The following is a 12,519-nucleotide window of genomic DNA, read 5'->3' as shown; positions in this document are numbered from 1 at the left end:
AGGGCTCTTCTCCTGGGGACTCCTAGGGACTGACATACCTCATCAAGGAGAACAGGTAGAAAGGATCAGAACAGGATGCAGGTTTGGGGCAAAGGCCATGACAGCAGGTCGGATTGGGGGCAAAGGGGGAGGGGAAGTGGAGAAAGCCATACTGAGGTTTCCTTCTCTGCCAGTAGCAATAGTTTCTGAGGCCAGTTTGAGGGTTAAAGACAATGAAAAGAAAGGATAGATGGTAAAATCTTCAAAGATGTAGGGCTTTCCAAGCAAAAGGAAATGCCTTGGAGTGGTTAGAAGGAGCACAAACTGCTCAGTGACCATGTCTGCCCAGAGGTTTGTGACCACGTCTAGAGGTTTTTCTAGACTCATGTCCTGTCTTCAACACATTCCTGTCACGTTCCTAAAGGTTAGCCTAGGTTTGGGGCTTCAATAGAGGAAAGGTAGAAGGACAGAGATATTTCTGAGGCTGGGGTTAGCAAGGGAGCCTGCAGGGAATGTTAGGCTGAAAGGGACCTTCATAACAAACTCTTTTTCTTCAGCTATAGGACTTTGATGTAGCTTAAAGGTCACTTTGGCATCTTCTTAATGAATGGAGATTAATTCCTCTCTCTTTACTTAACATCCTGACCCTTGTTATCAAGTACTTTCCTGTGACATTTCTAAGATCAATTGAATTTTTCAACTTTTTTGGAGGTACTAATGAGGGCTTCAAAGGCTTTTCAAGATATGGCTGCACTGCAATATTCTCTTTCCTTACCCTGCATCAAAATTTAAATAGACTCGAGTGATCACACAGCCTGTGTGCTGTTTGCAGTCTGTGATGGGAGAAGATTCCATCAACTCTGTTGTCCTTTGAAAAATGCTACAGGTCATCCCTAGTGCATGTGAGTCATTTGGAATGATTCCAGGCCTGTGCTTGCCAACAGGTTCTGTGTCATGGCCAGGGTGTCCTGAGCTCTGCTGGTCTTTTCTGAAAGCATACAATGGGGAAAAGACTGGACTATATCACTGCCATGACATCTCTGATCTGTAGAGACGAGAATAGGGGACAGCCTTCAGAAATGGATGGAAAAAGAGGCCAAATGGGAGCTTCCTATTTCTCTCTTAAAATGAAGGAATATTCAATTTGGTATTCTATGTTAGGTTTTATTTGAGGAAGACAAGTATTCCATGGTGTGCTGGTTAATTATTTTTCAACTTGACACAATGAGGGTCATTATGGAAGAGGGACTCTCATTTGCAAATATGTTTTCTTTAGATTTTCTATAGGCAAAACAATGAAGCATTTTATCAATTGATGATTGATGTGGGAGAGCCCAGTCCACTGTGGGCAGTTCCACCTTTGGGCAGGGAATAATTGTGCATGCAGCCTATCCAGATGAATGGGAGCGTATGGATGTAGGGGAAAGTCAGGGCTGGGGCGTTACACAGCTTTCCATCACTGAGATGAAAAGCCTGGAACCGTTTTTAAAGATGGCTCTTTGTTTTATGCTTTCGTAGTTGACTGGTTCTATTGACTCATCACTGTACAATGAAGAGGCAGAACATCATGGTGGGGGGAGTATGTTGTAGAAGAAGCTCCTTGCCTCACGGCAGTGAGGTAAAAGCAGTGAGAGAGAAAAGGGAGTCCCTCAAGATACAACCTTAATAGTCCACTGCTTCAACTGAGTTCTACCTCCTAAATTCCCATTATCTCCCAGTAGGCTATCAGATACACCCATCATTGGATTAACCCATTGGAGAGATAGACATCTACACAATTCAATCACTTCTAAAAAGCACCGTCTCTGAACAGTGCTGCCCTGGAGACCAAGCTTTCAATACGTGAGTCTTGGGGGACATTTCAGATATACGATATACATAAGGCATATGAGATCTGGTGTGCTTTCCTTCCTTCCAACCCTTGTTTCTTTCTCCACTCCCATAAGCCTTGAAGAGACCTAATATGGTGGTAGTAGAGCCATCAAAACTAAGCCTGAGTTGCCCTCAGAATTGCCAACTGAGAAATGGGTAGGAAGCAGCGTCTGAAAAAGCAGCAAATACCTTGTATTAATCCTTTCCATTATCAGTATTTTTTGTGTTACCAGTTTTTTTTGAAGCACAGCTGAACAGTTCTTACTGTCCACACCATCAAAAGCAGTTTTACCTCAACCACAGTCTCTTTTAGTTCTAGGCGTCTATGAAATTCTATCATTTCTGAATACAGGTCTGTGCTTTTATGACTGTAATTAGTAACAGAACAAGGGTGTACACAGGTAACACCATAGAGCTGACTAAGGGCTAGATCATGTAGAAGGCTTGCTGATGTCTACTGGATGATTAGATCAGTCCTAGCAAAGATGTTTAGGGGTGTGAATAGTTGACAAGGATTCTATGAAGGAAAGAATCTAGAAGGTCTATTTGAATCTAGAAGGTTTGATTCTTACTAGGAAGCATGATTATGATGTTTAGACAAAGAGACCAATAGGCATTAGATCTCTGCTAGATCCTAGGAGAACAGGCTAGTCCCCACAACTGTGTGGTGGTACAGTCCCATTGCACTATCAATCTGGAATTGAGAGCTCGTATATAGGGATTTCTTTCTTAGACTCTTTCTTATGCAAAGCATTAAGTATCATAGTCACTGTGTGTGTGTGTGTGTGTGTGTGTGTGTGTGTGCGCGCGCACGCATGCATGCGCAAGCGCATGCACACACGCACAGGCACACACACACATACACACATGACTTTCAAGAGTCACTTCTCTCCTTATACCATGTGGGTTTCAAGAAATTCAGGTTGTCAGCCTTGGCAACAACGTGCTGTTACTTATTGAGTCATTCCATTAGCATAGTTCCATTTTTCTTTTTTAAAACATTTAAAAACTATATTTTATATATTACATTCTGACTAAAGTTTCCTGTCCATCCTCTCCTCTCAGCCCTTCCTTACCCACCTCCCCTCTCTCCATACCCACTCCTCCATTTCCCTTCAGAAAACAGCAGGCTTCCAGAGATATCGAGCAAACATGGCATATTAAATTGCCGCAAGACTAGTCCCCTCCCCTCATATTAAGGCAAGATGAGACAACCCAGTAGGAGGAAAAGGGGCCTGAAAGCAGGCAAGAGTCAGAAACAGCCCCCCACTCCCACTGTTAGGAGTTGCACAAGAAGACCAAGCTATACAATGATAACATATGTGTAGAGGGCCCAGGTCAGACCCATGCAGGCTCTCTGGCTGTTGCTTCAGTCTCTGTGAGCCCCTATAAGCCCAGGTTAGTTGATTTTGTGGGTTTTCTTGTGGTGTCCTTGAACCTTCTGGTTCCTACAATTCTTCCACTTTCACAGGATTCTCTGAGCTCTGCCTAATGATTGACTGTGGGTCTCTGCCACTGTTTCCATCAGTTGCTGGATTAAGCCTCTTTGCTGATGATTATGCTTTGATGATGATTATAATGGTATTCTGCTATACTCCTGGTCTATGAGTATAGCAGAATACCATTAAGGATCATTTTATTGACTTTCCCCCACCCTAGCCAGCCTTGTTTGGTTCTATCCTAGGTCTCTGGGATATGCAGCCTCTAGGTCCTGCCCCTCCAGGCAGCATCAGAGGTGGGATCCCTCCTGTGGCACTGGTATCAAGCCAGAGCAGCCATTGGTTGGCCACTCATACAATTTCTATGCCACCTTTACCCTAGCATATCTTGAAAGCAGAACAAATTATAGGTTAAAGATTTTGTAAATGGGTTGGTGTCCCAACCCTTCCACTGGAAGACTTGCCTGGTTACAAGAGATGCTAGGATCACCCTCATAGATTCCTGGGCACTTCCACTGCCCTAGGTTTCTAGCCCATCTCTGAGATGCCCCTAATTCTGATTGTCTCTCCCAGTACTCTCTCCCTCCATTCTCTCCTGACCTTATCCCTCCTGTTTCTGTCCCCACCTGCTCTCAGTACACCCACAATATCTATTCTATTTCCCCTTCCCAGGGAGATTCATGCATCTCTCCTTGAGCCCTCCTTGTTACTTAGCTTCTCTGGGTCCTTGGATTGTAGCACTTTATAGCTAATACTCACTTAAAAGCAAGTACATATATTTGTCTATGTGGGTCTGGATTTCCTTAATCAGGATAATTTTTTCCATTTGCCTGCAAATTTCATAATGTTATTTTTTAACAACTGAATAACATCATTGCATAAATATACCATATTTTCTTTATCCATTCCCAATTATGAACATCTAAGTTGTTTCCAGCTTCTGACTATGATGAATGAAGCTGCTATGGACATATTTGAGCAAATATCCTGTGGTGGAATGGAATACTTTTTGGGGATATGCCTAGGAGTGGTATAGCTGGGTGTTGAGGTAGATGGATTCCCAATTTTCTGAGAAACTGCCATATTGATATCTAAACTGGCTGTACAAGATTGTATTCCCACGAGTAGTGGAGGAGTGTTCTTGCTTCACATCTCCACCACCATGAGCTGTCATTTGTAATTTTGATCTGAGCCATTTTAACAAGTGTAAAATGGAATCTCAAAGTTGTTTTGATTTGTGTTTTCTTTTTTAAAAAATTATTTATTTAATCCTACTTTACAGTCCAGATTTCATCCCCCTCTTGGTCTGCCCCCCAACTGCTCCCCATCCCATACCTCCTCCCCCCTCATCTCTAAGAGGATGTCCCCAACCCCTCTCCCACCCTACCAGGTCTCTTTACCCCATGGAGCCTCAAGTCTCTTGAGGGTTAGGTTTCTCAATCCTGAAGATGTTGAGCATTTCTTTATAAGCTTCTTGGTCATTTGAGATTCTCCTGTTGAGAATTCTCTATTTAGATCTGTACCCCATTTTTAATTAGATTATTTGGTTTGTTGATGTCTAGTTTCTTGAGTTTTTTCTATAGTTTGGAAATTAGCCCTCTGTTAAATGTGGAATTGGAGAAAATCTTTTCTCATTCTATAGGCTGTCAACTTGTCCTATTAATTTTTTTTTTTTTTACAGAAGCTTTGCCATTCAATGAGGTCCCATTTATTAATTGTTGTTCTTAGTGCCTGTGCTATATTTATTCTGTTCAGCAAATTGTTCTTGGCCAAGTGTTCAAGGCTATTCTTCATTTCCTCTTCTATTAGGTTCACTGTATCTGGTTTTATGTTGAGGTGTCTGATTCACTTAGATTGAGTTTTGTGCAGGGTGATTCCCTGGATCTATCTGCTTTCTTCCACATGCAGCATCCAGTTAGACCAGCAACATTGTTGAAGATGCTTCTTTTCTTCCATTGTATATTTCTGGTTCCTTTTACAAGTATTTTATTGAGTATTTTGCATCAATGTTCATGAGGAAAATTGGTTGTAGGGTTTCTTTGTGTGTGTGTGTGTGTGTGTGTGTGTGTGTGTGTTAAGTCTTTGTGTGGTTTAGGTCTTATGGCAACTATGCTCATAAAACAAACTTGGCAATGTTCCTTCTATTTTGTGGAATAATTGCAGGAGAATTGGTATTAGCTCTTCTTTGAAAATCTGGTAGAATTCTGCACTGGCACTGGGCTTTTTTTTTTTTTTTTTTTTTTTTTTTTTTTTTTTTTTTTTTTTTTGGCTTGGGAGACCTTTTGTTTGTTTGTTTTAAAGATTTATTTATTTATATGAGTGCAGTGTTGCTCTCTTCAGACATATCAGAAGAGGGCATCAGATCCCATTACAGATGGTTATGAGCCACCACGTGGTTGATTGAACTCAGGAACTGTGGAAGAGCAGTCAGTGCTCTTAACAGCTGAGCAATCTCTCTAGCCCACTTGGGAGACTTTTAATGACTGCTTCTATTTCCTTAGGGGTTATTGGTCTGTTTAAATGGTTTATCTGATCTTGATTTAACTTTGGTAAATGGTATCTATCAAAAAATTGCCATTTTTTTTTAAATTTGGAGTGTAGGTTTTTTGAAATATAACCGAATGATTCTCTGGATTTCCTCACTGCTGTTATGTTCTGCTTTTTGTTTCTGATTTTGTTAATTTAGATATTCTCTCCCTCTGCCTTTTAGTTAATTTGGGTAAGGGTTTCTCTGACTTGTTAAATTTTCTCAAAGAACCATCTCTTTATTTCATTGGTACTTTGTATTGTTCTCTTTATTTCTATTTTATTTATTTCAGTCCTGGGTTTGATTATTTCCTGCCATCTACTCCTCTTGGGTATATTTGTTTCTTTTTGTTCTAAAGCTTTCAGGTGTGCTGTTAAGTTACTAGTATGAGATCTTTCTAATTTCTTTATGAAAGAATGTAACATTATAACATTATGAAATTTCCTCTCAGCACTTTTTTTCATTGTGTCCCATAAGTTTGGGTATGTTGTGCCTTCATTTTCATTAAATTCTAGGAAGTCTTTCATTTCTTTCTTTATTTCTGCCTCAACCCAGTAGTCATTTAGTACTGAATTGTTCAGTTTCCATGAGTTTGTAGGCAGTCTATTATTTCTGTTGTTAAAATCCAACTTTAATCAGTGGTGATCTGATAGGATACATAAGGTTATTTCAATTTTCTTTTACCTATTGAGACTTGCTTTATAACCAAGTATGTGGTCAATTTTGGAGAAAGTTTCATAAGGTGCTGAGAAGAAGGTATATTTTTTTGTGTGTAGGTGAAATGTTCTGTAGATATCTGTTAGGTCCATTTGAGTCGTAACCTCCGTTAGCTCCATTATCTCTCTGTTTAGTTTTTGTCCGGAGGACCTGTCCATTGGTGAGAGTGAGGTACTGAAGGTTCTTACTACTAACATGTTGGGTTTGATGTTGATTTAAACATTAGTAATGTCTTTACAAAATGGATGGATGTCCTTGTATTTGGGGCATAGATGTTGAAAATTGAGGTGCCATCTTGGTGAATTTTTCCTTTGATGAGTATGTAGTATTGTTCCTCAGCTATTTTGATTCATTTTGGTTGGAAGTCTATTTTGTTAGGTATGAGAACAGCCATACCATCTTGCTTCTTGGATCTGTTTGCTTGGAAAATTCTTTTCCAATCCTTTACCATGAGGTAATATCTATTCTTCACATTGAGGTGTATTTCTTGGATGCAGCAGGAAGATGGATCCTGTTTTCACATCCATTCTATTATTCTGTGTTTTTTTGGGGGGAGGGGATTGAATTCATTGATATTGATAGATATTAATGAACAATTATAGTTAATTTTTGTTATGTTGTTGTTGTAATTGTGGTGGTGGTGGTCGTGGTGGTGGTGGTGGTGGTGTGTGTGTGTGTGTGAATTTCTTTCTTTTGGTTTTGATTGTGTGAGATTATTTATTGTGTTTTAAAGGTGTAGCTAGTGTACTTGGGATGGAGTTTTCCTTCTAGTACCTTCTGTAAGACTGGATTTATGGATAGATACAGTTTAAATTTAACTTTAGATTACCTTGTTTTCTCTGTCTATGGAGATTGAATGTTTTGCTGGGTATAATAGTATGGGCTGGCATGTATGGTCTCTTAGAGGCTGCAAGACATCTATCTGTCCAGGCCCTTCTGGATTTTAGAGTCTCCATTGAAAAATTGGGCATACTTCTAATAGGTCTGCCCTGCCTTCTTATGTTACTTGGCTTTCCCCCTTTCCAGCTTTTAATATTCTTTCTTTGTTCTGTATGTTTAGTGTTTTGTAGGGGGACTTTGTTTTCTGGTCCAATATTTTTGATGTTCTGTAAGCTTCTTGTACCTTTATAGGTATATTCTTCTTAGGGTTAGAAAATTTTCTTCTATGATTTTGTTAAATACTTTTTTTTTAACCAGTTTTTGAGCTAGGATTCTTCTCCTTCCTCTATTCCTATTATTTTTATGCTGGTCTTTTCATAGTGTCCCAGATTTCCTGGATGTTTTATTTCAGGGATGTTTTAAATTTAATATTTTTCCTTAATGTATCAATGTCTTCTAATGTGTCTTCTATGCCTGGGATTCTATCTCTTGTATTCTGTCGGTGATGCTTCCATCTGTTTATTTATTGTTTTTTTTTTTTTTTTTTTTGAGACAAAGTCTTTCTCTGTAGCAGAGGTTGGCTTTGAGCTCTCAAGACTCCTGCCTTAGGCTTGAAAGTGCTGCAATTACAAGTGTATAGCACCATGCCCTGCCTCATTGATCATTTAAGACAAAGGAACTTCTCCTGGAGCAAGGTTTCTTTTGAGCCAATATGCTCCAGTAGTAGACAATGGGGACAGTGATACTTACCTGGATGTTTTTCAATTCCCTTAGTGATTAGGTGCATTGCCCCATTCTATTTGTGCCCTTCCTGGCTGTGCAGAGTGGTAGTTTGGATAAGGCTGCTATCTACTTGTAGTGGGAGAAACTACAAGGGTAGAAAGCAAGGGAAAGCTAAGGAGATAAAACTCATGTTTATAACAGCCTGCTCTTGAGGTAACCAACCCAGCCTCTAGAGGAAAGGTCGATAATATATTGGCTAATCTTTGGCTCAAGTCTCAAACATCTGACTCCAGTTCCTACTTCCCAGCACTGCTATGATGAACAATTAATGTTCCAACATGTGAGTTCTGTTGGACTTTCAAACCATAGGACCACTGTTGCTCTTGTCTTGTGCTCCGGACATAGAGTCATTTTCTCAGTGGAAATACTGAGAACTGGTGGATGAGGAGAGGCTGATAATCGTGTTTCCCTTTGAAAGGATTTCTTTTGAATTTATTTCTTGGCATTTATTTTATGTGCATGTAGTAGGAAGAATCTGTTCTTCTACTAATAAAAGCTGCACCTGGAGACAGTCATTGAAATAGTGACAATGACAGTAAGCACCCCACCACAGTTTCCATTTCTCTGAAATTCTTGATTTCACTTTAGTTCCATTTCCAAGAAGCCTCTCTCAGAGGCATGGCAAGGGGACTAAGTTGGTCAAATTAAGTACTCCTATACAGGGCTGGTGGGTGAGAGTGGATACCTGCCCAGCAGTGACATGTATTACCTCTTGGTTCCACCTTTGTCTGCCAGGCATGAGCTTCATTCCTTATCACTGAGAAATAAATGAGACTGATTTAAGCATCTTCAAATTGTTTATAAAAATACAGAAAATAACTAAATCTGTATAGTGATTGGAAACTCTGCCACCTTGCTGCGACCTTTAGGGTTATCAGTGATTTATATTGTTGGCTATGTAGAGTTCTTAGTTACACACATTTGCAAATGATGGCATACTCCATCTGTCTCTGTCATTCTGAAGCTTTCAGTTTCCTTTACCTTCCTGTTGCACTGTCTAGGCCTTGCCTTATAGTCTAAACAGAAGTGGTGACTTCTTATGTGAGACTAAAGCCCGTGTTGGTGGGAAAGGGCTGTTCGCCAAGAAGCAGGATGTTTTTGGTATTAGTGTTTTATCAAGTTGTGGACATTTTCTGATTTTTGGCTTACTTTGAATTTTATCATAAGTGTCTTCTGAACTTATAAAACAAAACATGATTTTTCTCCTTTATTCTGGTAATGTAGGCTCTGGTTCTTTTCATGGAAAGGGTAGTTGTACCCACATTCACAAGTCACCTAGGCCAGGCCTATCCCTTCCCCAGTGCTGTCTACACAGCCTCAGCCAGCAGCCAGCTAAGTACTTAGGCGTGCTAAGCCAGTTTATAGTGCAAGTCTCAGGGCTCATTGGAGGCCCTAGATGGATGGAAGCTATAGTAAGAATGTGTAAGGTGGTTTGGAGGACTTAGCTGGAGAGGAAGAGCCTATTCAGGCCAGGATGTGTGTGTGTGTGTGTGTGTGTGTGTGTTTAGGGGACAGACACATTTTCTCTGCAGCATTTTTCTTTTTTTTTGTTCACTCTTGCCTTTGGTTTGTTTTAAGATGTCTTTGATTTTTACATGGAAAGGCCTTATGCTGTCACTGGGACTGAGTGGGCACCAATCCAGCCAGCTCCATTACTAAGTGCATGTCTTTTGGGTGGCTCAGCCTAGCCTTTTGCACCTCTAAAATAATATCCTCAGTTGGATTTACTGCCTCATACATCTTGAACAGCTAAAAATGTAGAAATGTCAGGAAAGAGCCGTGCCTGGGAAATGTCTCACCTGCTGTGAGTGTGCATCCTAGCTCTGCACCTGCTGGGCCAGATACTCTCTGTGAGGGCAAGGGTTCGGGTGTCTGTTCATCTGCCCACAGAGTGAGGCTCCTATTTGACACTGTCTTTGCCAGCCTTCTAGATTGTGAAGTCAGAAGAGCTCCTGGGGGTGGGGGGGGGACAGGAAAATCTGTGTTCTTTTGTCCTCGATAGAGTATCTGATGGCTTCTTTTCCAAAAATCTCCTGTTTCAAAGCAGTAAATTTTGGAATGACATATTTGGATTCTATTCGTCTATACACTTGAAAGTTTGGGAAGTTCTATACATCAGGAATTCATGGGTAGCTGGGAAAAGAGATTCAGGAAAGAATTTGTGTGAGAGATCTCTAAAAGGAGCATTAAAAAGAGATTGGAACAGGCAGAAAGAGCAATTCATGGTATGTTGTCTTTGCCTACTACCTCACACTCCCAGTCTGTCCACTGAGTCAACTGTGTCCTGTTCTGAGGGCATCCTCTGAACACTCATGGTCCTTCCATAGTGATATTAGGCAGTAAAGCTGATGACAGTATGTAGCATGTCTCTATCCACTTTCTGCTACTATAAAAGAATTCCTGAGCTGAGGTAGATTGTAGAGCAGAGATTTATTACCTTACAGTTTCAGAGGCTGAGAAATCCAAGAACACTGTCCTGACATCTGCCAAAGGCTTTTGTGCTCAGTCACCACATCGCAGAAAATGGGAGGACATGAGAGGGATGCTGTGAACAAGTGTCCCCCAGTACCTATGTTGAAGGCTTGGGCCCCAACATAACACTGTTGATTCCCAACTTTGTAAAAAGAAGTCAGGTCATTTGAAGTACGCCCTTGAAAGGGACCTTGAGAGCCAAGTCTCTTCCTTGAGGTACACAGCTTGTGTTGCCATGAAGTCTCACTTTGATAGACCTCTCAATAAAGGCTCAGAGGCATTGGGGGCAAATTGAACATGGATAGAAAACCCAAAAAGTGTGAACCAGAAGAAATTTTCCATAAACTTGAGCCCTTGGTCCCCAGCTGATGGTGCTGTTTGGTAGGTTATGGAAGTGTTTTAGACATGAGTCCAAGCTGACAAATATCGGGCCATAGAGGCATGCTTGAGGATCATAGTGCCACTCTGTTTGGACTTAAACTATCTGCTTCTTGGTCAGCATCATGTAATAGCTGCCCAAGCTCCCAACATCATGTAGCTGTCCACCATCATACCAGCCTTGGGGTCATGATAGGTTATAGCACCTCATACTGAGCCAAAATAAATCCTTCTTCCTTTAAGTTGTCTTTGCAAATATTTTGACATTTCACTATGGGGTGTAACCAATGCACATCCAATGTGATGATGCTGCCCTGAGGATTAACAGGCAGTGAAGCCATAGCCGATCCCTAAGAGCAGTTATTTCAGAATGTGCCATGTAGCTTGGGAGGGTTAACTCAGCACACACCCTAATGGAGTCTCCAGTGCAATACTTCAGTCCTTTGGAATGAAGACATGATGTCACTCAACCATGTTGTTGTTATTGTAGCAATGTTTTACTACTGATATAAGTGCTATTCAACCCTGCTATCAGAAAAACACGTGACGCTTCAAAGCAAACCTACAAAATGAATGTCTGTTGTAGTCATCCTTACTTCAGTGTCCCTTCTCCAAACACTTGCTAAATTGTAGAAGCTCACTGCTTAGGAAATGTTAGCAACAGATCATGGGCTTTGCAGAACTGAGGTCTTGGGCCAGAGATGTTCATCCTAGGACCTGGGAGACCCTGAATGTTTACATGTATTAAGGCTTTTTCCACAATGTCTCTATTGCCTTGGCACAAAGGTTCTGGGCTGAGAAATGGTGCAGGGATGAGAAGAATAAACATTTCACATCCCCAAATTCCTGCCCACTCTAAAACCATCTATAACCCCACAGCTGGAGTCTAGGGAAATGTTTTCTCAATCCCTCTTAGGAAGAAAAGGAAAACAGACAGAAGAGACAAAAAGCCTTCTTTACACCCAAACATAGCCTCCCAGGGGTTTCCTTGGGCCCAGGGCAGGATGTCAGCCTCACAGGAAGACATGCAGTATGTACTGCTGTCAACTGGGCCCTGACTTCCCTTAGTCCCTTCTCACCCCAAGGGCTGCAGGCCCTTCCAACCCTGTCTTCAGTGTCCCTCCCTCCTCCCTAATGAACGCTTCCCACTTGGAAAGGATTTCCTGGCCCGAAACACATTTCCCTGACCTTTGTTTTCACAAACATACCATTTTTTCAAAAGGCTTCTGTCTCCTTTCCTTCAAACTATTTAAGACTATATTTTAGGAAATCTTATATTAAACACAACCACAGATGGAGGCTGCTTGTTCACTGCTTTTGGTTTCTAGGGAACAGGGTTCAATGTCTTTGTAGCAATGCTGTTTGCTACCTGGCCAGGATCTGCATGGACGTGACTGCCAGAACACACAGGGATGGAGGTCATGGTGAGGAGCTATGAGCTCAACAGAGGCAGGCTTCGCCCTAGAGAGACCA

This window comes from Arvicanthis niloticus, chromosome 2, assembly GCF_011762505.2.
Source record: "Arvicanthis niloticus isolate mArvNil1 chromosome 2, mArvNil1.pat.X, whole genome shotgun sequence".
NCBI lineage: Eukaryota > Metazoa > Chordata > Mammalia > Rodentia > Muridae > Arvicanthis > Arvicanthis niloticus.
This window is presented reverse-complemented; position numbering follows the sequence as displayed.